The 26,505-nt window shown below is 47.2% G+C and overlaps 1 pseudogene; it reads right to left on the bottom strand.

The window, feature by feature from the left end:
* Positions 1-13,892: 13,892 nt before the first annotated feature.
* LOC116561475 lies at positions 13,893-14,489 on the bottom strand (annotated as a pseudogene).
* Between the last annotated feature and the right edge of the window lie 12,016 nt (positions 14,490-26,505).

Below are 26,505 nucleotides of genomic sequence, written 5' to 3' on the forward strand. Positions count from 1 at the left end.
GCCTTGGCTGGTCTGGAGCTGGTACCGGGAGGTCTGGTAGTGTGCCTGCGCTCCTTGGAAAAGAAAAACAACAAACAAACAAACGAACAAACAAAACACCTTTTAAAGGCTTTTCTGTGTCATGAAATCAAATATACATTCTCGCAGCAAAATGTTTCCTACCCAGTTAGGTTTTAAAAAAAACCTTAAAAACAAAAAGTTCCAAATAAAATAAGGTGAGAGAAATAGTTCTTCCTGTGCAACAACAGAAAGAAAGTTGACCCTCCCTTCCTCACCCCTTTTGTACCTTTGCCCCCACCCTGCCCTGGCGTGTGTGTGGGTCTGACCTTTTAGCATAGACAAAGCAGAAGTGCAAAGGGGCTAGACCAATCCATGAGAATCAGAGGAAAAGTCACTTCATGGCCATAATTGTCTGACTGTCCTCTTTCCTCTGCCCACATAAATCTGTGGTTCTCAAACGTTAGTTCTTCTAGGAATCACCTGGAAGTCTGTTAAAATACAGATTCCTGGACTCATCCCTAGAACTTTGGATGGAGAGTTCTGGCTGGAGCCCAGGATCTGCACATTTGGCAACGACCCCACAGGGATCCTGATGCAGGTGGTGGTCCGGTGCATTGTGAGATGCACCGAAACAGTCAGGGTTTGGGTGGGTTGTGAAGACAGTGAAGGAGGCAGGTATTAACCTGGTTACTAAGAAAAAGCCTTTTGCCATTGATGTTTAATCAAGCACACTAAGAGAAAGAAGGAGCCATAGAGGAATTATGTAAATACAATGAACTTCCAGAAAACCAGTGGTATAAACCCAGCTGATTGGCTCTGTCAGCCTTTCAATCTGGTTACATGAATAGTTGGGGGACTCTGGGGATATACAATCTCTCAGAGCAAGTGAGAAGCCCAGCTCTGTACCCCCACCGCCCTTCCATGGTGAGACAGTATCTGGAGTCCCCCCACCGCCCTTCCATGGTGAGACAGTATCTGGAGTCCCCCCACCGCCCTTCCATGGTGAGACAGTATCTGGAGTCCCTCTCATCCAAGGGCAAAACACAGAGATGTTCCCACACACGGCACATCCTCTAGCTGCCTCCTTTCCAAGAGGGTCTGGCACACAGTCAGGACTTAATAAACATCTGCTAGCCTGGAGTTAACTAGGGAAGACAATAACCGAGCAATTTATATCAAAAAACCTTTCTATTTCTTTCCTGGACCACAGGAAGGGGGAGAAGCAATGGAAGTGAAAATAACATCAAACCCAGGGTTTACACCTGAAGAGCAAATCATTAACTCCAATAAGAAGGAAACAGGAGAGTTAGTTCTGGGTTCTCTGTAAGGGGAAATTACTAAGCTGACATTTGGGCATGTAAAAGAAAAGATTTCCACTCCCTAACCCACACTGCCCCCATCAGAACACATGGGTCCAGAGTCCCACCACCCTCTACACAAACTGCACAGACCAGGCACTGGAGCAGGCCCTCACCACAGAGGGGGACCACAGTGCACCACTGCTTATGGCCACGCCCCCTGAGCCACGGTAGACAGTGGAGTCCACATCCCCGCAGACCACGCCACCCTCAGAATGGCTCACACCTGTGGACAGAGACACGGGTGAGAATTCTCTTCCATCTCAGACATGTTATGACCAAGAATCCTTTAGAATCAATGATTAATTCTCTTCCTACTCTGAAGAACCACCAGCATGAGCCTTTTTAAACTACAGGCAAGCCTAAATCCATTGCTATCTGCTTATTCAGGAGTGTGATTAGCAAATTGCACATCTAGCTCTACTTGGACCAGGCTGATGTTGAGATGTTTTCATGCAATCTTTGAGCAAAAACTGATTGATCACACTAGAGGAATCATCTAGAAATATGGTAGCTAGAGAGGTGAGGGGAATCAGACACCTGGGCCAGGGGCTGTGTATATACTGGATTATTAGAGATTTACAAGTTGGCTCAGAGACCCAGATGATCAGAATATAAACCTAGCATTTTTTCTTGCTAGAACATGCTGTCACTTTAGAAGTATTCTGTGTGTAACTAAAGGGCTTGAGCTATTTTTGCAGAACCAAATAGGTGTTCAGAATTTGCCACATTCATTAACTTAGACTTTATGGATGTTCCAGATGGATCCATGTGGAGGTCAAATATTTGAGGTCATTAGTTTGTCTGGATCCCAGAGATATCAGCTCCAGAGTCCCTTGTCTACCACTCCATAGACGGAGGCTTATTCATCAGTTAGATGCACTCTAATATTAAGATTACTGACACCCCAACGAGCCATGCCCACACACAGCCAACTTACAGATATTGACTGAGCCCATGCCTTCAAACAGCCTGCAGGGAGAGGAGAGAGTACACAGTTAGTGCTGAGTTCCTCTGCTTTTGCACCAAACCTATTCTCCTCCATGCTGAAGGAAGGAAGGGGCCCTAAGAGGCAGAGGCAGGATACCACCTGCTACAGACAGCATCGGTGCCTGCCCTGCTTGCTGGGATCCCCAAAGGACAGGAGCACATTAGGTTACAGGATCCAAAAGGTCGCTTTATTTCATGTTTGCCTTTTGGCCATGGAAGTTTGGTAAACTGAGAAGTAGAGATGAGGGGGCATCCTCCTTGTCCCTTGGCTGGGAATTCTGTCACAGCCAAAGTGGTGATGGAAGCTGCTGAGCAGGAAAAAGCTTGCCCATTACTCAAATGCATTCATTTTTAGCCCATGATTTTAAATGCTACCCCAGACATCTACCTGATTTCATTCAACACAGAGGGAGGCTGGACAGTATGGTGTGGTTAAGAGCCTGGACTCTCAAGCCAGGCTGCCTGGACTTAAATCTGTCTGTGCCACTTACTAGCTGGGTGACCTTGGGCAGGTCACTTAGCCTTTCTGTGGCTCAATTTCTCCAGCATAAAATAAGGATGATAACATCCGCCTGAAAGGATTGTCGTAAGGTTTGATTAAGTTCTACATGGCAAGTGCCTAAAACGGAGACTGGCGCATAGCAAGGAAATCAGACATGTTTGCTACCAACATTATAAACATCTCATTTCTGTAATCCCAGCACCTTGGGAGGCCAAGGCAGTTGGATCGCTTGAGCACAGGAGTTGGAGACTAGCCTGGCCAATGTGGTGAAACTCTCTTTCTACTAAAAATACAAAAATTAGTTGGGCATGGTGACACACATTTGTAGTCCCAGCTACTCGGGAGGCTGAGATAGGAGAATCACTCGAACCCGGGAGGAGGAGGTTGCAGTGAGCTGAGATCGTACCCCTGCACTCCAACCTGGGCGACAGGCTCTGTCTCAAAAAATATGTATATATCATTTGTGATGAGACATTTATACCACTATAGTGGGCTTTTTTATAAACACCCCCTCCTCCCTTACACCTACCTGCACTTTCTGTTCTGTCTCCCCGTTTGTAGCTCCCCACTTCAAATCTTTTTCCCCAGGAAAGCTCTACTCTGCTTCATTCTGCCCAACTCAAAATACTCCTTTGCTCCTCTTTGGAGTGAGGACGTACACATCTGGCTCACTTTCCTGCCACTCAGTCTGGCATTGCCACAGCCTTCGGATTGTGCCCTTTCAAGGAACCCACGATGCCCATCGTGATGCCTGTGGAACCACAATGCTGGCAACATTTATCTCTGAGTTGAGAGGTTCTGGCCACTTTTGTTTTCTTATTTTCTGTATTGGCAGCACTGAACATTACTTATGTAATTAAATTAAATATTTTAAATGCCAAGAGGAGGCAGTCTATTAAAAGGTCAATGGCCATAGTACACATAGAACAATATGCTAAGTCAACTTTAAAATCACATGCACTGGAGATGTGTACCAGTAATTCTGTAATTGAGTTATTCACCCATTAGTATCATAAAGAAAACAAGTGCACGTCCCAGCTGCCCACTGAATGCTAGTGAGTGGGATGGGGGCTTCAGTGTCCGAAGCCTCAGTCTCCATGGCTTCACCCAAAGCCTGAGGAAACTGACAGAAAAGCGTGTGTGCTTGAATCAAGCACGGAGAAAGTCCAGCCATGTGGCCTGGCTGCCCTGAGTGTCACTTCATGGACGGTTTCTAAAGCCACCCAGGCCTCTGAGTTCTCTCTCCATCGGCGCTGCCCTGCCTGACCATCGACTCATGACTATCACCTCCTCCCACCGGGGCTTACCATGTTCCATTAAAACTCACCTATCCTGCAACAGCCTTACGAGGTGGGTTTTGTGATTATCTCTGTTTTACAGCTGAAGATACTGAGGTATAAAGAGGTCACAAACTAGTAAGTGGTGGAGCTGGGATTTGAACCCAGAGTGGGCTCATGGCCTGTGCTCTTCACCTCTGTACTTGCTAGTCTAGTCTCCCCGCCCTGAAGGGACCCAACTAGAAGCTCTAATGATGTGGCTGTCCCAAGTCTAGAGGCCCATGCAATCATCCCAAGCGTAAATACACATCACTCTGCCCTGCACAGGCTTCACCTGCCCTCAATTCTTGGTTCAAATTGTCAGCATAGCTTGGAGTGTCCTGTCTCTTTCCTGCCTCCTCAGCTGTTGAGAAGGCAGCCTCCTTCTCTGACACATTCCCTGGGCCACTGACCCCAGGCCCCGGAGGACGGACGTATGTCTGCCCTGTCCTCTTTTGCAAGGACAGAACTTGCGCTACTCGTTTCTACTCCCTGGTCCTGAACACCAGGCTGTCCAGGTTGATTCTTTGCACATCCCAAATCGAATGGCCTTTAACTAATTTTCTGAATGATTTCAGCTTTAAGAACCCACTGAGGCTAATTGCAGAAACATTCTTTCAGCCAAGAGGGTAAAGTAGTGGCCTTGGAAGGGGCTTCAGGTTCCAGCCTGAGGGGCTGTGCAGGAGGGAGAAGCACACTGGCAACCAGCCAGGAGACTGATGCGTTTTAGCTGAGCCATTAACTGGCTGTGCTCTTGGGCAAGCCCCTTCCCCTCTCTGGTCTCAGTTTCCCTATCTGCAAAATGGGGACATGGTTGGAGTCCATGATTTTCCGGAGTCTTTCCCAATTTGAACATTCTCTGCCTAGAGGATTTCAGTCCAGCTCTGAGTAGGGATGTGAAGGGACCCTGGAGCCGCCGTCCTCACCGGATCTCCTCGCCCTCCAGCAGTTTGCAATAAGTGGCAATCTCCACGTCCAGGCCCAGCTTGGAGTTCATCACCACCTGGTACTCCTTAAGCAGGCAGGCCATGTCCTGCTTGGCCTTCTGCAGGGCACCCTCCAGCTCAGCCAGCTTGCAGCAGGCATCGCTGAGGGCCGCCTCACCCTGCTGCTCAGAGTGGGCCACTGCAGCTTCCAGCTTGCAGCACTGTGGGGACGGACAGAAGGGAAGGAGTTTGAAAAGAGTACAGGTTGTGGGGACTCTGGTGGGTCTCCAGTGGCCTGGGTCATCCTATTTTATCTCCTTTCAAAATGGTTAACTTTTGAACTTGATACTATTTAAAAGAAATACATCAATGTCCCTAAATGAACTAGGCAGGGACATTTGGATCTTTTTTTCCTTCATTTTTGTACACTTTATCATAAAACTGACTTGAGTTTGGCAGGTGAGCCATTAGAGGGAGGAAGTGTTAGCACGGAAATAGGAATTGTCATTATTACTGACATCACCTTAGACTTGTTCCTTTATAAGGCACTTTCATAGATGTTATCTTACTTGACCTTGGCAGTTATCCTTCCAGCTTGTCACAACAGGCATTATTATTCCCATTATGCAAATGAAGAAATTAAGATTCTGAGAGACTGTGACTTGCCCTGAGCTATCCAATTAATTAGTGCCCAGCCAGGTATTCAAAAGCCATGGTGCAGGGTCTCACTCTTTGGCCCGCTGAGATCAGCATGCTGAAAGAAGCTCCCACGCACGACTCCCAGCACGCAAACCACAGCGGCTCCCTTCACCCCACTAAAGAAAGCATGTCAGAAGCAAAATGAACAAGAGCAATGTTATTACAGGGACAGCTTCGAATCTTCTCTAATTTCATATCTAAAAAGTAAGCATGTGCGTATTTCATCACTCCGCTCTTAACTGTAACAAATTACTAGTGACACATCCTGCACCGTGATGAAGAACAGCAACACAGCGGGGAGAAGACACATGGAGCCAGGCATGTGTGGGAGCTCATTGTTATGATGCAGGTACTATTACAAATCACTGGGGAAAGAATAGATTACATACTTTCTTACGATATGTAGAAAAATTAACTTAGAACCCTGCTCACTGTGTATACCAAAAATAAAGTTCAGGTGGATTACAGATCTAAATGCAAGAGGTAAAACTATAAAATTAATGGGGGGAAAATTTAATAGCTACCTCCGTTACCTCAAAACTCACTAAGTATAAACCATTAAAGGAAGAACTTAAGATGGATTTGGGCACATCCAGGTTAAATATTTGGGTTCAGGCCAGGTGCGGTGGCCCATGCCTGTAATCCCAGCACTTTGGAAGGCCAAGGTGAGCAGATCACCTGAGGTCAGGAGTTCAAGACCAGCCTGGCCAACATGGTGAAACCCCATCTCTACTAAAAATACAAATATGAACCAGGCCTGATCGTTTACACCTGTGGTCCCAGCTACTGGGGGCCAAGGCAGGAGAATCGCTTAAACCTAGGAGGCGGAGGTTGCAGTGAGCCGAGATTGCACCATTGCACTCTAGCCTGGGCTAAAGAGCAAGACTTTGTCTCAAAACACACAAAAAATGGGTTCAATAAAAGACAGACAACTGATAGACTGAGAGAAAGTTAATTGCAACATGTGTAACTGACAAAGGCTTACAATCCAGGTAGAAGGACCAAGAAATACTGCAAATCACCAAGCAAAAAGAAGGGAACCACAGTAGAAAAATGGGCGGATGTATGAGTGGACAGTTGTTAGAAGGGGAATACAAATAACTAGTAAGTGTATGAGGAAACATTTCCTATCACTAGTTAACCAAAGAAATAAAAGTTAAAATAACGATTAGGTGCCAGCTTATATCTACCAGATCCACAAGCATTAGAAAGTTTGACAAAGTGAGTGTTGGAACAGGAGCCCTCGTGTGCTGATTATAGGAGAGTACTCCGGCACAATTCAAATACACCCCTCTCCAAAGATGATAGCAGTCCCTGAAGATAGGAGGGAGGCAGCAACCAGACAAGAAGCGGCAGGTGTACTGCTGAGTGGGGTCTGGGCACCACCCAACCTGCTGCTTCGCATTCTCCACCTCTGCCGTCAGCCTCTGGATCCTGCAGTTCAGCTCGCTGAGCTCATCTTTGGTTCTTCGGAGGTTCTCACGCTGCTGGGTCACTGTGGCCTTCACCTCCTCGCACTGCGGGTTGAGAGGCAAACATGCAGAAACGATGGCTGGAGGCTGCTGTCCCCGGCCCCATCAGCCAGCCCACTGTTCCACAGCTCTCCCACCTCCTGACCCTGCTCCGCCCAGGACCTCAGCTGCAGCCCCTCTAGAGTGCAGGACTGTGTTTCCCAGAGAAACTTGAGGCTCACAGCTGTCCTCCTGGCTCAGTGGGGCAGCCCTGCCCTCCAGACTACCTTGGTTTGGTACCAGGTCTCAGCCTCTGCCCGGCTGCAGCTGGCAATATCGTCATACTGAGCCTTGATCTCGGCCACAACTAAGTCCATGTTGAGCTCCCGGCTGTTGTCCATCTTCACCACCACGGACGTATCAGAGATTTGTGATTGAAGGAGGCAGATTTCCTGTGGGAGACAGCAACCAGTGAAATCCCCTTCTGATCCCATCTCCTCAGAAATTTTTTTTTTAAGTCCCAACTCTGAAATTAGAAAACTACCAGCAAGTCAGGAAAATCTAAAACCTGTAGCTATAGGAGGAAAAGGCTCGAATTGGGACCATGGCCTCAAAGCCATGAGTAATGTGGAATTCTACTAATACAGGCATCCACAGAGCCGGACTGATGTGTATGCCTGGGTCGCCCCGCCGTGGGGCCTGGATGATCCAGATCAACTGTAGCTTTATGCACAAATCTAATCAACCAAATTGTGGCCAGAGATAGAGAGGCCTGGATTATCTGCTTGGGTTTTTACACTACCTGAATTAATAAATTGTCAGATCTCCACTTCATGATGCAGGAATTAACCGCATTCTTTCAAATCATCTTAGAGGAAGGGCATCACCCACTTCCATTTTGAAAGGAAGCCCAAACAAGAGAAAAATCCCCTCTGATCACAGAAGGAAAAACATCCAGACCTTAGGAGAGCCAAGAATGCATGGCTTTCCCCAGAACCCAGGAAACAGGACAAGCCACACTCCAAGAAAACCCTCCTCTGCCTCCTCTCTCACTTGCTCTTCCGGAGATGGGGAGAGATTTACCTCCTCATAGAGGGACCGCAGGAAGACTGACTCCTCCCTCAGTGGCTCCACATTGGCCTCCAGGTCTGCCTTACGCAGATAGGCGCCGTCTACATCCTGGTAGAGATAAACACAAGAGGGTGGGAAGTGGCCTTGGTCCCCTCGCTGTGCCCTGAGCCTCAGCACTCCCCAACGGGCCCTTAAGCCATCTCCTGACCCACCTCCCTGCCTCTAGCCTGCTCCTGCCCAGCCACCCTGCACTTACAGGTCTAACCTAGACTTCTCATCTTCGCCTTCAGGGCCCCACTAGAAGTGGAGAGCCTTTGTAATCTGCCAGTGAGTTACCTCCCATTGCATAAATGAGACTACCTGGGGAGAGGGGAGAGAGGTCTGACCCCTTCCAGAGCTGAGGACCTTGCCAAAGAAGGAAACCTGACGTCACCGCCCAGAACGTCAGGCTGCTGCCTCCCAGTCAGGCTGACCCACAGAGCACAAGCATGTGACAGTCACAGAGCCTCTCTAGAGGTTGTCCTCAGAGCCCAGGTCAATAAATACCCAGAATCCAAATAGCTGACTCTCATGCCTGAGACCCAGGCCGAGCCCCTATCGGTAGATCTGTCAGCAGCCCTCTCTCCACTCTGTGATACTCACAAATAAGGAAGCTGGCAAGCAAGCACATTGCTTTTTAAAGAACATTCACAGCTGGACGCGGCGGCTCACACCTGTAATCCCAGCATTTTGGGAGGCCGAGAAAGGTGAATCACCTGAGGTCGGGAATTCAAGACCAGCCTGACCAACATGAAGAAACCCCATCTCTACTAAAAACACAAAATTGAAAAATAAATTAGCCGGGATGGTGGTGCACGCCTGTAATCCCAACTACTCGGGAGGCTAAGGCAGGAGAATCACTTGAACCTGGGAGACAGAGGTTGCGGTGAGCCAAGCCAAGATAGCGCCATGCACTCCAGCCTGGGCAACGAAAGTGAAACTCTGTCTCAAAAAAAAAAAAAAAGAACATTCACATGTACTTTCACTCACCAAGATGAAACAAAAGGGAAATCATTTGCGGCTTTATTCCTCTGGGTTTTTCATCATCACCAATTGCATTGAATGACGGCCACACTTTGAAATCATTAACAAGCTGAGAACCAACACCCAGTCTGGGATAACAGGAGAAGGCAATGCCCAGGTGACAGAATTAAAATTGAACATTTCAGCCAATCTAGTAGTTTTTAAAAAGTCAAGCAGTAGCATGGTGAGGTTTTCTTTTTACAAAGCCTCCGTCGGCACCACCTGGGTTCCTGCATGGGCTCCTCGATGGCTTCTGCAGCCAATATAACCCACCTTCTTGTGCCAGGGGCTCCAGTGCCTTCCCACCAACAATTGCACTGATGGAACATGGCGGGGCCTGCAGCCTCAGAGCGTCCAGTGCCCAGGATTTAATTCTTCCCATGTGAGAACAGTCACTCACCTTCTTCAGCAGCACAAACTCATTCTCAGCTGTGGCCCTGAGGGCCAGCTCTTCTTCATACCTGAGGAGAGACAACCCAGGTGGAAAGGACCCTGGGACTGAGGACCTGGCTGGGCCAGAGTCCAGGTGTGCCAAACTTCCTGGTTTTCTCCTTTCTCTGTGCCTTTGGAGCAGAGGCTTGGCCTCTCTGGACTTCTATTTCCCAGCCACAAAGAACCCATTGGAAGGACACTGGACTTGGAGTCCAAGTCCCTGGTATCTGGTCCCAGCTTAGACTGAAATTGCTGCAAAACCTGAGGCAAGTCATTTAATCTCTTTGGATCTTAGGCTAAATCACAAGGTGTGCAGTAAGGCACTCAGTAAATATTTGTGGGATAAGTTAAAAACAGACATGTTCCACAGAGCCTTTAAATTCTACCTTGTACAAAACATAAAGCTCTATGAAGCCACCCCATGGGTTTTATTCCCCCTGCCCCAATATCCAAGGACTCGAATTCCTAGAAGCACCCCTTGTTCAGGGCATTCCCTCTTTCACCAGCCGGGCCCTCTTCCCCCTGCCTGTGAGACCGTATCCCCAGAGCAGCCCTGCCCCGACAAGAAAGACCAGAGTTCCCAGAGCATGGTTTTCATTACTTTTTAATTACACAGTCATTTTGGGCTGCACTCAGCTCTGTAATTACCGGCCCGCACACCCCCAGAGCGGGAGACAGACCTTGACACCTGCACACTGAGGATTGTGTCTATATTTGCTTCACTCTAAGGGAAGTGAGGACCCACTGCTGGGTCCAGCCGGATGGTAAAACCGGAACCTCCAAGAATCCCAAGAAGGGTTGGAATTACCAGAACCGATTACAGGCAAAATCACCCTTCCCTCCGTCTGTTTCTATAAGGTAAGTACAGTGACACAGTGAATTTAGACTGGGTAATGGACAAACTAAACAACTCAGGAAAAAACAGATTTACATTGGGATTGGAATTGCAGAGGCTTGGGGAATTGAGAGCATGATGATTTATCTGCAGAACAAATAAAGGGATAATCCAAGTTCATCAGATACTTGGAATGGCATCAGCCAGTTCATTTTCAGATACCTCTCCAGGGGCTTTCCCTTCCCCCTATCCTAGCTGTAATGGCTCCAGGCTCCTGCTCTTCAGTCCTGCTGGCCTTGCTCCTCCTGTTTCATTTTTTTCCTATCTCTTCATCTCTGCATCAGTCTATGCCCTAGATGTGTGTCCCATCCCTCCCAGACTGGGAGCTCTTCTTTACAAATCTTTCCCCAGCCCCCAGCACAGGACTGCAAGAGCTGGGAGCTGACACAAGGCAAAGCAGACTGGTAAGGCAGAAGTGTCTGACAGCTCATCAGGGCAACCCTGACCTTCAGCAATCTCTGCTTCTGTAGGAGTTGTGTGATCCCAGCTAAGACAGACTCTACTCCCTAGAACCATCCCAGCCCTGACATGCTCACTTCTTCTTGTAGCCCTCCAGCACCTCCTGCATGCAGTTGAGCTCCGAGGCCAGCCTCCCGCTGTGGGCCTCCATGCACTCAGCCTCCCGCCACAGAGCCGCAATGTGGCCCTGGAACAGGGGCTCCAGGTTGCTCTCACAGCACTCGCGGTTCTGGTGGAACTGCAGCTTGGTCTCCAGCAGCTTGTTCTGCTGCTCCAGGAAGCGCACCTGTCATTCAGGAAGGAGGAAAGAGACTTGAGGGGGAAGCCTGAGGGCGGGGGTTACCTGGTCCCCCAGAGTTCTGACTGCCCTTGAGGATGGCCCCTGTCCTGCAGAAACCTGTCACCTTCCCCAGGAGGCCAAATCATTGGCAAAGTCTGAAAGTGCTGGTCACAAGTAGTCCCCAAGTAACTTCCCTCCACCCACCCTGCCTCCCAAAAAGAGCACACTATTTATAACAATTTGTTTATTCTACACAGAATGAAATAACATCTGATCCTGCAGACATATTTCACACTCTGCATAGTAGGTAAATAATAAGCCCCCCAAAAGTGTCTGCACCAGACAGATTTGAAACATGAGAAGGACTCTCAACCCACTATTACTGGCTTTGAAGATAGAAGAAGTCGGGGCAACAAGCCAAGGAGTGTAGAAGACCTCTGGAAGCTGAGAACAACCTCCAGTAGCCAGCCAGCAAGAAAAAGAGACCTCAGTCCTGCAACCACAAGGATCTCAATTCTGCCAAAAGCCTGAATGTCCCTGGAAACAGAGTCTCCCCTGAGGCCTCCAAAAAGAAATGCAGCCCTGCCAACATCTTAACATCAGAATCTTGAGGTAGTAAATTTGTGTTGTTTTAAGCTGCTAAGTTTGTGGGCATTTGTACAGCAGCAATTTTAAAATGTATGAACCATGACTCTCCCTTATTCTGATGCTGGAGTGCTAAAGCCCAGGAGTGGGGATCCCAGATCAGGAATTAAGAGACATCTCATTCTAACTCCATCACCAACCAGACCACTTCACCTCATTCTCACTGTATGTCATTGTGAAACAAGACAGGAGAAAGACATTTGCAGTGATACACTGGTGGCTCCAGGCCCTATCAGGTCCACAGGCACGCTTTACGTGGCCTACACCCTGTTTTATAGAGATCTGATTAGTTGCCAACACTTAATAATTGAGTGGTTTCAAGTAAGAATCTGGATCTCTCTGACCCTCTTGACATACCAGAAGTTCTGGCAAGGGTAGGTAGGCCTGTGGCTGGAGTGAACAGCAGCTGCTGCCCCTCTACGTGAGCATACCTCTCAGTTTGGCTTCATTCATGTGACCTGCCAAGCCCTTGTTGAAGTTTCCAGTTATGAGCCTAAAGCAGATGTTTCTTCTCCAACCCTAACGTCCTGGGAGCACAAGCCTGGTACAAACAACCCGCAACTGCCTGACTATCCGTGCTTGCGGGAAAAGGAACCAAAACTCTGATTATCAAAAGGCATCTGACTTGGGTTTCAACATGCAGACCCAGGCCATGGGACAGCCCTCTGGCAGGATTAAAGCCACCATGTCAATGCACTTTGTAGTCTGGAACACAATGCAGTTCGGAGCTTGCAGGAAGAATGCTGGAGCCTGCGGGAAGAATGCCAGCCTGGTGCAATGGAATAACTTCCTCTCTCCGGACCCAGAACTGACACCTCTCAACAGAGAGATCAGCGTTCATGGGTGATGCCCAAAAAGACACATGCAAAAACCCTTTTGAGCCTGCACTCTCAGGGCTCTCACTGTGCTTTTGAGCAAATTCTGAAAAGATGCCTCCAGCCACCTGCCAGGGCACACAGCTCAGCAAGCAAAGCCTGGACTGGATTTCAAAATCTCCTGCTCTTGGTAGTTGTCCTTGTGCAAGAAATAGCCTGCATAATCTACCGTCAGCTTCCTTTGTGCCGATGGAAGGGAAGAGTAATCTGGACAGCCAGCAGTATGTTAACAATGGATGCCCAGCACCTCTGTGTACAGATATGCCCATTTCTGATGTAGCGTTGGTCTGACAGCAGAGCTCCCACCTACCATCGCCCTGGTTTGTGCCTTCTTTTGCAGACTCAGGGTGTAAATATGCACACCATTCAGCCCTGGAAGACGAGCTTCTCCTCCCTTAAACTTTGGTGGCTGTCTTCCCTCAAAGACTGTGAGCTCCTAGAGAGGACATCATTAGGTTAAAGGAAACCAGAGCTATACACATAACTGGGAGGACTCAGAAAATGCAATTCAACAGCCTCTCTGCAGATCATGCCTTAAGTTTCTCAACTCTCTGCCTTTAATCTATGCATGTGCTGAAGGGTATAAAGTGCCTTGGGCAGTCCCAAGAATTCACAGCCTTCCTGTGATGTCCCCACCAAAGAGGAGCAGGAAAGGAGCCACTGATCCCTCTTTATCCTGGCTTCTGCTCCATGCTGGCGATGGCAGCATCTAATGGGGAGGTCAGATACACGTAAGCAGAGCTGTGCGCTCTGTCCACACCTTCCTACTGTGAGCCAGTGAAATCCGGAAGATGGACCACACACATACACACACACACTCAGCATGCTTGCTGCTTGCCTGTGAGCAACAGCAGCAAACCCTCCTCTTTTGTCCGGTGGTTTCAGATGCATTATTGCATTTGAATCTCATGGCAACATTTGAAAACCAAGATCCTGATTCAGCCATATTCTCAAGGCCACATGCTAATTAATCAGTGGCAGGAGAATTTGAACTACCCCATCATTGGGTTCAAAGTCCCTTTCCCCTTCCTAAGCCACAGTCCCAGGGAACAGCACACAGACCCACCTTGTCAATGAAGGCAGCAAACTTGTTGTTGAGACACTTGATCTGCTCCTTCTCCTCGTGCTTCACACACTGGGCATTGGGGTCGATCTCTAGGTTGAGGGGCGTGAGGAGGCTCTCATTAATGGTCACAGATGTGATGCAGGGGAGGCTGGGCCTGCAAAGGCCCCCTGCCTGGTAGCCAAACCTGCCCCTGGCGTGTAGGGGCCATCCACAACTCACCGCAGTCCGGGGAGACCCCAATGTACACAGGCTCCGACTGCCAAAGCCTCCGAGGCGCCTGTAGCCTAGCCCCCTGGGACTGCCCCCATGATGGGCCATGGCACTGACACAGCTGCGATCCCCAGGCTTGGGCACAATGGCAGAGCGGGAGCTAAAGTTCCTGACCTTGCAATCAGAGCTGGTGTGGTAGGATTGGCTCGCCATGCCTCTGCTCTGCAGGACAGTCTCCTGGACTGAGGATTGAAGGACGCTGTCTCACACTGGAGGCCTGTTATTGCTCCTGCCTTTTATTGGGCAGAGGATAGGCCTCCTGACAACATAAAAGGCAGAGAATGTTATTAATGCCCTTTATGAATGTGGGAATCTCCCGCTAGGCAGACCACAAGGGCAGCTGAAACCTGCCTCTTTTAATAGGCATATCAAAGAGACCCTGCATCCCAATAAACCTGCCCTTGCTATTCCAAACTCACAGGCCTAGACACATCTATGGAGCCCCTAATTCCCCTCCAACCTGTGAGAGAACCAGGAATCATCATCCCACCAGGCAAGTCGCGGTTTGGGCCAGCACATTCTTGAGACTCTAAGGGTCTCGTGTCCCACAAAGGTCCCACCCAGCCCATCCTTTCAGGTAGGCACTTGTGGAGCAAGCCCTTCAAGCCTTCCCCGGGACTGCTGTTGGCTACATTTCGTCTTATAGGATAGCCACTGGACTCTGTGTTGTCCCCCTTGAAGGCAGAAGTCATGTCTATTCACCTTTGTGTCCCCTCTGGCAACTAGTATATACCAAGTCCCCAAGCAGCCTTGGTTGAAATGAATGAACTGGACTCAGGAGGGAGCAGCCAATATCTGCAGCATGTCTTTATCTAGTCCACAAATACTGACTGACCTTCTGCTGTGTGCCAGGCCCAGTAGCTGGCCTCTGGAGCTGGCCTGGAGCAGGTGCCTTCATTAGGCAGGCAAGGTCCCACCAGAACAGGCTCTCACCTACAGGCTGGGGGAGATAAAACTAGGTGGACAGTTTGCCTTTGAAAAACCTGACCTCACTTGGAGACAGGGGCAGGGAAGAGCCACAGCCAGAGAAGGAAATATGACCGGGTAAGGGGCACAGATCGTATGCTCTTAGCCTTCCTGGGAAGGACACTCACAGCTGGCCAGAGGGTCACAGAGGAGGCAAGATCAAAGCCAGGTCCCAGAGGACGGCAAAATCTTCAGGGAGAACAGAAAGTAGAAAAGTTTCTCTTTAAAGTTTCCTTTCTTGTTAAAGAATAAATCATAAGTGTGCTACTAACACAGCAGTAAGGACAACCCCAAATGCATAAGGGATAAATATGTCTGCCTCCTATTTTCATTGTACTCTCTTGGCCAGATGGCTAGCGAGGGTACTCTTCCTGCAGCACAAGAAGAGAAAAAGTAAAAATTGCTGTGCTGAGAGATCTGTTGTCTCAGTGCTAACTTTTCTTTGAGGCACCGAGCATCTGTTTTCAACAGAAGGTCACTCATAGCTGGCCAGAGAGTCACAGAGGAGGCAAGACCGAAGCCAGGTCCCAGAGGAAGGCAACATCTTCAGGGAGATCAGAGGTGGGGTACAGAGTCTCCAGGCAGAGAACAAACCTAATTCCTAGGGAAATTAACCAGCCCATGAGATCCTTCACAAAGCAGGGTCCTTGGCCAGGGACCAAGGCCTGCCCCTGCCTCCTACACCATCCTACAGGGCACCTTCTGTGTCACACCCAGAACGGGATGGAAATGGGACTTAATGGGGAAAGTGCCTACCTTTTATACAGCACAGCAGCAGTCTGGAGGCGCTTATGCCAAACTGCCTCAGCCCCAGGCCCTTGAGTAGAGCTCTCTGTGCCTGAAGACAAGAATAAAAAATAATCTTCTGGAACTGTCTCAGAGATACAGGCTCAGGGAAGGGGCACAAGAAAAGAGCCAAACACCACGGGAGAGAGTAGGGGTCTTCCTGGTCTCTTTCTTTCACATGGGTGCACATGCATACACATATACATACACACACATGCACTCATGCACACATCCCTTACAAGAGAAAGACACAGAGGACAGTCACCTGCTGGGAGCAGAGTGTAAGGATGGATGCAGAGGGAGCAGTTTCTGGCCCAGCCCCAGGAAGCACCAGTCTGAGATGAGGACCTTCTTTCTGCATCTGCAGGACAGAGCTCCAAGGGAAACCAAGACAGCAGAGGGGGCCTGGGGAGGCACCTTACAAATTGAATTCTGTAAGAAATCAATGTCCTCCAGCCATTTGTTCTTGTGGCCACGTGGCTACCTCACCACTTGCAAGCCACAGAAGGAAAACTCCACACTAACTAACCCATGGGGAAGAGCTTAGTGTGTCTGAAGGTGACAGGGCTCCTCCATGGTAGACACGCTAAACAAGGGAAGCAAAATAGAAACTGGAATTCAAAGCTGATGCTCTGGAGGGGCCAGTCTCATGCTGGTCTCTATTTGTTTCTTTCAGCCAACCAGCATTTACTGAGCACCTGCTATAAGCCAGGTACCTTTAGATGAGCTAGGAATATACCAGTAAATGAAACAGACAAAAACACATACTTTTGTGGGTTCACGTTACAGTGGAAGAGATGAATGATAAGCTTAGATGAATAAATTATATGTTAGATGGTGATAAGTGTTATTACAGAAAGAAGAAAGAAACAGGTTAAGGGGAGTCAGGAGAGCCGGAAGAAAGAGTGGGTACAACTTTGGCTGTGGTTAGAGTAAGCTCCACTGACAAGGGGACATTTGGACAAAGGTTTTGAAGAGGTAAGTGCAAGTCACGTGGGCCAAGGAAAGAGCTTGTGCGAAGACCCACAGTGGGAACAAACAGGCCTGTCGTGTTCCCATCAAGAGCAAGGAGGCTGGTATGGCTTGTGCAGTGAGAGTGAGGGAGTGAGTATGGGCATAGTCAGAGAGATGCAGTGATGAGGGGTCTCCACACAGGTCATGGAAGGCCTGTGAGCTGTTGTCAGGACATCTGCTCCCACACAGAGTGCAGTGTAGAGCTTTGGAAGGTTTTGTGCACAGGACTGATGTGACTTGGCTTGTTTAAATGATCGCTCTGGCAGCTGCCTGGGAAACAAGACTGTAGGCGATGTGACAGTGAAAGGAGGGAGAAGAGTCAATCCCAGGAGACGGCAGAGGCTCCTGCCAGGGAGGATAGTATGAGAATCCCTGGAGGGCATGAGAGGTGGCCAGTTATGGATATAATTTGAGGAAAGAGCCAGCTGGATTTCTCGACCTGCTGGATTTTATATGTGAGACAAGGGGAGGAGTCAAGAACACCTCCACACTTTCTGGTAGGTTAAACTTGTCTCTGCAACAAAGACAAGCAGCAGCACAGTGAGACAAATGCCAAGGTGAGTACCCCAAATGCTCATCGTGGCTTTGCTGACTCATGCAGCCTGGCACAAGTCACCTACCCTCTCTGGTCCCCAGTGTTCTCAACTGTACAAGCAAGGGTTGGACCGGCTGACTTTCAACATTTCCTAAGGAAGCCACATGGTCTCCTTTTTGTTGGAAATCCTTGAGAGTCACCTTGGCATTTGTCCTCTTCCAGGCTTGAGAATCAAGACATCACTATCTATCCAAACGTAGAGCTCCCTTCTTGTTCCCTAAGTACCAAGATTTCTTTTTTGTTTTATTTGGGGGGTGTGTGTGTGTGTGTGTGTGTGTGTGTGTGTGTGTTTACATTTTTAACCCAGTTTAATTGAGTAATAATTGTCATACAAAAAGCTATACACATTTAATGTATACAACTTGATGAGTTTGGAGATGTGTACACACCAGTGAAACAGTCACCATAATCTATGTGATAAACCTATCCATGACTTCCAAAAGTTTCCTCCTACCCTCTTTATTTGTTTGTTTATTATGTGATAAGAACACTTAACATAAGATCTACTCACTGAGCAAATTTTAAGTATGTAATACAATATTTTTAACTATAGGCACTATGCTGTACAGCAGGTCTCTAGGACTTATTCATCTTGTAGAACCAAAACTTCTTATAGTTATACTGGCCTATTTTTAGCTGATACCTTCAATTACATGCAAACATTCCATACTTGTACTCCCTCTCCCTATCACTTTATGACAGAATTCACCTCTTTTTCTGTGTATCCATTAACCAATTTTGTTGTCATAGGTTAGTCCTCATACTTTTGTCTTTTAACTTTTATGCTAGAGTTAAAAGTGATTTACATGCTACCAATACAGTATTATATTATTCTGCATTTGACTATATATTTATCTTTACCAGTAAGATTTGTATTTCTCTATGCTTTCACGTTGCTGTTTAGCATCCTCTTGTTTCAATTTGAAGAACTTCCTTTAGCACTTACAAGGCAGGGTTAGTGGTAACGAACTCCCTCATCTTTTGTTTGTCTGGGAAAGCATTTATTTTTTCTTTATTTTTAAAAGACAATTTTGCCAAGTATAGTACTTTTTGGATGATGGCAAAGTAAAAACTTTGCACACTTTGATAACATCCCACTCTTTCTAGCTTGCAAGATTTCTTGGGCAGTGGGGAGGAAAGTTCCCTTGAAAGTGATGAGTCCTTTTTCTCTTACTGTTTTCTCTTTTTGTCTTTGACTTTTGACAATTTAATTATAATGTGTCTTAGTTCACACCTCTCTAGGTTCTACTCTTTAGAGTTCTTTGGACTTCATGAATCTGGATGTCCATTTCCCTCCCCACGTTTGGAAAATTTTCAGCCATTATTTGTTTAAATAAATCTTTTGTACATTTTCTCATTTCCTTCTAAAACTCCTATGATGCATACATTAATTTGCTTACAGTGTCCTGTAAATCCCACAGTTTTTGTCACTCTTTTTTTTTTTTTTTTCCTTTTTCTTTCATTCCTCTGACTGGCTAATTTCAAATGACCTGTCTCTGAACTTGTTGATTCCTTCTTCTGCTTTATTGGGTATGTTGTCAAAGCTCTCTACTGAATTATTCAGTTCAGTGACTGTGTTCTTCAGCTCCAGAAATCCTGTTTGGTTCTTTTTTGTGGTTTCTATCTCTTTGTTGAACTACTCACTTTATTCATGTGTTGCTTTCCTAATTTTGCTTCATTGTCCATCTGTGTACTCTTGTCATTCACTGAACTTCTTTAAAACTATTATTTTGAATTCTTTGTCAGGGAGATCATAGATCTTCATTTCATTAGGATTAGTTACTGGAGCTTTATTTTGTTCCTTTGGTGGCTTCATGTTTCTCTGATTTTTCATTATCTTTGTAGCCTTACATCGGTGTTTGTGCATTTGAAGCAGCAGCCACTTTTTCCAGTCTTTACAGACTGACTTTGGCAGGGAAAGCCCTTCAGCAGTCACCCCAGTTGGCGATCTAGGTGGGCCTGGTGCCAGAGTCTGAAGGAGAGTGAGCTCAATGCCAGGCTCTTCAGGCAAGTGGGCCTGGTGCTGGGGTCTGGGATCCATAAACAGGAATAGTGATGGGGTCCTCAGGTAGGGCTGGTGCTGGGGTCCACAGGCTGGCAGGTTTAGTGTCAAGGTCCATAGGTAGGGCCAGTGCCAGGGTTTGTGGGCAGATAGGCCTGGTGCCAGTATCTGCAGCTGAGTAAGCCTGGTGCTAGGATCTAGGATCCTCAGTTGAATCTGGTGCCAGGGTCTACAGATGGGCCTAATGCCAGGGGCCAGAGTCTATGGTACATGGGCCTAGTGCTAGGGTTCGTGGCAAAGTTAGAAATTCACTTTCCTTTTCTTTCACAGTAGAACTCCCAGGCTGAGAGAATCTTTCTCTCTCTCTCTCTCCCCACCGTCTCTCTGCATTGTGCTATGTAAGCTTAGGGGAGGGTGACCTGGGTAAAAAGAAGCTGTCCTTCTTACCCTTTTCAGTACATCTTACATCTTTTCTCATTGTTTTGCACTGCACAGGTGCTATAACCTCTCACCTGGACTCTGGAGCTCTCACAAAGATATTTTTGTCCACAGAACGTTGTTAAATTGGTATTTATCGGGGAGGTCAAGGCTGGAACCCTCTATTCCACTGTCTTGCTGACATCACTCCCCCAAAATTTCTGGTAGTTGTTCTCTATCATTTCTACACATTTTTTGGTCCCCCTGAATGTGATATTATCTGTGCCCTAGGCCTCTAAGGCATCAAGATGCAGCCTCAACATCATTTGACCTCTAGCTCACCACATGACTTTCTCCTGCTTTTCAAGAGCGACTATTTTCATTCTGATGAGGAAGAAGGAAGCGAATCAGGCCCTGAGGGCTTTCCTTTGCTTCTTTCATTTGCTAATGTCACATGTCTTCCCCAGTCAATGGATCTGTTCCTCACCTTGTGCCCCATTCCTCATCTCTGCATCCCTGACCTTCTTCTGGTTTCAAAAATTACTTGGAGAAAATAAAAGGCAACTTACTTTGCTGTCTTTAAAATTAATAATTACGTAGCCTGCCTTCAGACTGTTGTAAAGGTAACCTTTTAAAATCTGGGTTCAAATATCTCTCTGTTTAGCAACATTGATGTCTTTACATGCCTACCTCTTTCCTTTTTCATTAAAATCATTTATGAAAATACCGCAGAATTTTATTTTATATTTCTTCTTAGGTTCTCTATGTGTCATACCATTAATTTCTTGAAATTTAATTGTAAAACATACTTTTCTAGAGTCATGGCAAATATTCACATGTCCAAAAAATGTTCTTCCATTGCTGTGATGGAAAAGCAAGGAACAAGGTCTCTTTCTCCTAGGTTTATTTATTGTCAGATCAGCTATTAGAGCTTTCTGGACCGGGAAAGCATTGAGCCTCATGGACTCCTCTGCCCTCTGGGAGATAAAACTGTTGGGGAGGGACCTCAAGAATTGCAGGTCCTCTGTTCCTAACATCTGTGTTCAGGTATCTGGCATGTATTCTGATACATGAAATTCTTCATTCAACGATAGTAAAGCCTTGCAGTCTGCAGTTATTGAAACATCATCTCCATTTTCTGGTGAGGTAGTTTTCTGTGCAGTTTTGCTGCTTTTTCTCTTTCCGTTTATCCTCACTTAAATACTTCCTTCCTTATTCCATAGGGTTTTCAAATGCCTTCTGCATAGTCTGTCTTTTAAGTCATGAGTTCCACCCCAACACCCTATGAATTTACAATTATCTCTTTTTGCTAACGTTCCATGTTTACCTGTTAATTCCCTATATTCATCAAGCTTTCTTAGGATTCAGGAAAGACCTATGTCTCAGCAATTTAGATGATGGGGGAATATGATGAGGCTAACTGAGGACATCAGGGAGAAAAGGCATCTATCTCAGCAGTAGCATCAGGTTTCTTCTCCAAGGTGTGCAAAGAGCAATGGAAGAAGGCTTATCATCGATCAGTATCAACAGCATCTCCAGCAGCCCATGTGGGGTGTCACCTTCTCAGGATCAACTTCCCACTGCTTTCTCTGAAGGGGCTGTGGTTGTATATTCTCAAACATAGAAAACTGGGTCAGGCTAGTTCATCTGCATCCCATATGCAACACCCCTGTTAGGCAAAGTCTCCCATCAAGACTGGCTCGCTCCCTGATATCCATGCAGGTCATGGCTACCTCTGGCCCAACCTCTGGCCTAATCTTGCTAATCTTGTATCCAGGGTCACACAACACAAAGCATGGCAGCTTTGTAGAGAAATAAGCATCTGGGAGCACTTTCCCCAGAAGGGCCTAAGTGCAGGGCAGGCAGAGCCTCCTGGATTACCAAATGCATTATTGTATTCATGTAGTGTAAACAAAGCCAGCTGCTGTTTTAAAAAAAAAAAAAGCCTAATAGCCCAGGTGATAAATTATCAAAGGGGAATGAAGAATGGAAGCAGTCTGCTCTGAGGGGGAAGAATTTCTTATCATTGACATTGTTTAGAATTGCTGGTGATTGGTGATAATAAAGACTAATTTTTAGTCTGTTTTATTATTGTTTTTAAATTCTGTACAAAAAACTCCATATGGCCTGTACCTAGGGTGGAACGGTCCCACTGCCCCTACACACAGCCCTGTACACCACTGAATGGCTCAAACACAATAAAAGTTTATTCTTGGCTCACTTAACACTCCAGACAATGCACTCTTATCAGTAGGGCAGCTCTCTTCCAAGCAGTCATTCAGGAACCGAGTTCTGATGTTGCAATTCTTCACCTCACCTTGCAAGATAGAGCAAGCCTTTGAGCTGTAGGATGCTGGACAAATTGCCAAAGAAAAGCTAAGAGTCTTCTACTCTAGGGACTGGGAGAGTAGAAGAATGCACAACATGGCCTTTCTCTTTTGCCTCCAGCTTAAGGATAGTTGGATTTCTTACTTACATTGGCAGCATTATGAGGGTGTCCAAAAAACAAAAACAAAAAACCCAGATGGGAAGATCTCAGTTTGGAACTTCGGATATGCTCAGCTCCTGAAGGAAAGCTGGCAATTTTTGGCAATACTCCCCAGATGGGAAACCACCAGGACTGGAGGTCCCTGTCAACAGAGAACAAAGCTATAAAGGGAGCCCCATTCATGGCTCACCTAAGCTGCCTTGCCTGGCATTCATCTTTGGCAGCCAGCTTTTACTTAGCACCTGAATGTGCCTGGCAGTGGTATCATGGCCATGCAAGCTGGTGCTCTGTGGCCTGTAGGGGTGACTCAGTGGTCACTGAGTGCCTATCTTCCTCCTTGTCCATGAGTCCTTGGCCCAATTTCATTCAGTCATCCATCCATTCAATCCATATTACTTATCCAATGCCTATTTTTCACAATGCTAGACACTGGTGACACCAAGATGGGTCACAGCCAGTCCCTGCCTTCATGTGTCTCACAGTTACTGGACTAGATGGAAAATCAAGCTGGGTGCAGTGGCTCACGCCTATAATCCCAGCACTTCGGGAGGCCGAGGTGGGCTGAAAACAAGATCGGGAAATCGAGACCATCCTGGCTAACATAGTGAAACCCCGTCTGTAATAAAAATACAAAAATTAGCCGGTGTGGTGGCATGCACCTGTAGTCCCAGCTACTTGGGAGGCTGAGACAGGAGGAACACTTGAAACCAGGAGGTGGAGGTTGCAATGAGCCGAGATTGTGCCAGTGCATTCCAGCCTGGGCGACAGAGCGAGGCACTGTCTCAAAAAAACACAAAAAAAAAAACAAGATGGAAAATCAAATATTTGCAGTGCAGTGTGATGAATACAGTAACATCTTAATAGAGATACGCAAAGATGCCTGGCTCTGTTGAAAGGAAATGGCCCCTGAACCACGTCTTGAGTTTTCAGACCCAGGGAAGAATACCTGCAAAGATAGAGAGGCATGATTAAGAATGACCCCCGAGAGAAGTTCAGTTGGACATAGTTGGAACAGAGTGTTTCCCTGCAGGGTGATGTGAAGAGAGGCTGGAAACAGGCCAGGCCAGGACACAGGTGCCTGTGTGCCACCCTTAGGAGTTTGGACTTCCTCCTGTCAACAGTGAAGAATTTTCAGTTGATAGTGACACACAGAGGTGGGTGGATCTGGATGAATGAATTCATGGATGGATGGGAGGAAGGAGAGACTGGATGCATGGCCAGATCAACTCAGTAGTGGGGTGAAGAAGAGACTGTGGAGCATAATAAATTAAGCAGGAAATCCAGCTAGCAAGCCAACACATGAAATGAAATGAGAAATTACATAGGCCTGAGCTAAGACAGTGTTGGAGGAGACTGAAAGAACCACAAGGTATCTAGAAGGCACATCAATGCATCGGATGTCGGGGGGAAAAAAGGGGTGGTCCAGATGATGTGATCAAGTTCTTGGGTTGGCAGGAAGCTCATGAGACTGACTATAAGGTGGTACAGTCTCACCACATGGGAAGCAGGAGGAAGTGCAGGCATGGTATTTGTGGGTGAGTGTTGAGCTCAGTTTTGAGTATGCTAAGGTTGAAATGCCCATGGGACATTAGATTGAGAAAAATAGAAAACACTAACTTGTATCAGGTGGGTGTGTGTAATGGGCAGAGTGTGCTCAGTGCTTTCCAGGTATCTGCTCATTTAATCTTCCCCAAACCCAGTGTGGAAGGGTGTCAGCTAGGATAAGCTAGGATGAGCTAGGCTGTTTAGCGGCAACAAACAGCCCAAAAATCTCAGTGGCTTAAAACAACAGTGCTTTGCTTCTAACAAATCCTCCACATCTACCGTGGTTGCCTAAGGGCTTTACTTCTTAATAAACTTACTCTAGGACATTGGAACAGCCTTGATGGAGCACACACTCCCTGGAATTTTTCCAGTTGCTGTGGCAGAGGGACAGAGAGGTCCGGGGCATCGCACAGACAAAGCAGCATCAGGACTGGAACAGCCTAGGACAAGCTAGGCTATTTATCACTTTTGCTCACACTTCATTGGCTGGAGCCAGTCACACCAAAGGGCAGGGAAAGGCAATTCTACCACATGCCTGGAAACTGGGAGACCTAGAACTATCTGGTGGCCAGGCTAATGACAGTCTCCAGAAGATGTAGTATTCTCATTCTAGAGGTCACTAAGGATCAGCTAAATGGATTGTACTGACAGCAGGTCAGTACAAGAGCCAGGTTTACCTGGTGCCCAAGGCCAGACTCCTAAACCCCACATCAATCTGGCTGGCTGTCCAGAGGAAGCTGGACAGAGCACGTGAGAGTACGGCACCTGGGCAGAAAGGAGTCCTTAGTTGTCACTGTTCTCCATTTAATGACAAGCACTCAACACACCTCCCCACAGCAAGGACAATGGTTGGCATTTGGAACACCTCTGCAAAGTGCTTTTCAACTCAGCACTGGGTATTAAGTGAACTCTGCTTCCCTGTAAGTTGAACTTAAAGCCATCTTGCTGTCTGTATTAGTCCATTTTCATGCTTCTCTGAAGAAATCTCTGAGACTGGGTAATCTATGAAGAAAAGACATTTAATTGACTCACAGTTCTGCATGGCTGGAGAGGCCTCAGGAAACGTACAATCATGGCAGAAGACACCTCTTCACAGGGTGGTAGGAAAGAGAATGAGGGCTTGCAGGGCAAATGCCAGACACTTATAAAACCATCAGATCTCATGATAACCCACTCTTATCATGAAAACAGCGTTGGGAAAACTGACCCCATGATTCAATTACCTCCCACCGGGTTCCTCCCACAACACGTGGGGATTATGGGAACTACGATTCAAGATGAGCTTTGGGTGGGGACATGGCCAAACTATATCACCATCCAAGGTAGAGTTTTGCATCAGAAATGAGCAAATAACACAACAAAATGGCAAACACAAGACAACTGCCCTTCTCTGGGCAGTATATCCAATGTCAGGCCCTCCCTGTATACAGTATAAGTCAATTAAAAGCATCAAGATTGACCACAGCCTTGCCTGAGCGAGTTGAGAGGATTAAATGAGATAGCCATGCATGGTATTTAGCACAGTGAGTAAAATATACTATCCTGCAGGCTCAGTAAATGGTAACTTCTACTGTTGTCTCCACTTTAGGGTCTCACAAGCACCTCGAGCCAATGTGAACTTGAAAATAGCACAGACCGTGGGGCCCTTTAGTGTGGCTACAAATTATTCTACACATACCACTACCTCTGGTTTGCAGCACAAACTCAGGGTCATTGTGCAGACCAGATGCAAACGTCATAATCAGTGAAGTGCTGCACCGCGTCGCTATGCGGCTGGCTGATGCGAAGATGAAGCTGTGACACAGCAAGCACAGAGTGCTGGGCTCACAACAGGAGCCTGGAGCTCTCACCCATCTCAGCCTTGGGCTGGCTTGTTGTGTAGGACAGCCATGTCCCCGCTCTCTGAGCCATTCCCAGTCCATAGAAGGAGAAGGTTGTGCAGGGTGGTCCCTGAGAGCCTGTGGGACTGCGGCATGGTCCCTGTGACCCTGAGCCTCCAAGTAAACTTCACATTATATCCAATGCATTTAATGCAGCCTGAAAGCCAGAATTTACTCTAGAAATATTTTGGTTCCCACAGAAGAGTTTTGAGACAAACTTCCCATAAGAGTTTTGACCCAGGACAAGAAGGGAGAGGGCACAGCTATACCTGAGGCAGCATGGAGGCAGAAGCAGTGTTTCTGGGGTACAGCGGTCTCAGAATAGATTGTACATGACCTGGCTGAAGAACGGGGGTGTCTGAGGGAAAGCTTCGAGTCTCCTGCATCTGATGGGGAAAGGAGAGACAGGCTCTTTCTAAGAGAGCTGCACACTGGACCCAGTCACCATCCATCATAGCCACAAGCCCAAAAGATGGTCTCAGAGAACAGCTGATATGGAAGGGCCATCAGCAGCA

Source organism: Sapajus apella, unplaced genomic scaffold (assembly GCF_009761245.1).
Source record: "Sapajus apella isolate SASKATOON/1434 unplaced genomic scaffold, GSC_monkey_1.0 scaffold2, whole genome shotgun sequence".
Lineage (NCBI taxonomy): Eukaryota > Metazoa > Chordata > Mammalia > Primates > Cebidae > Sapajus > Sapajus apella.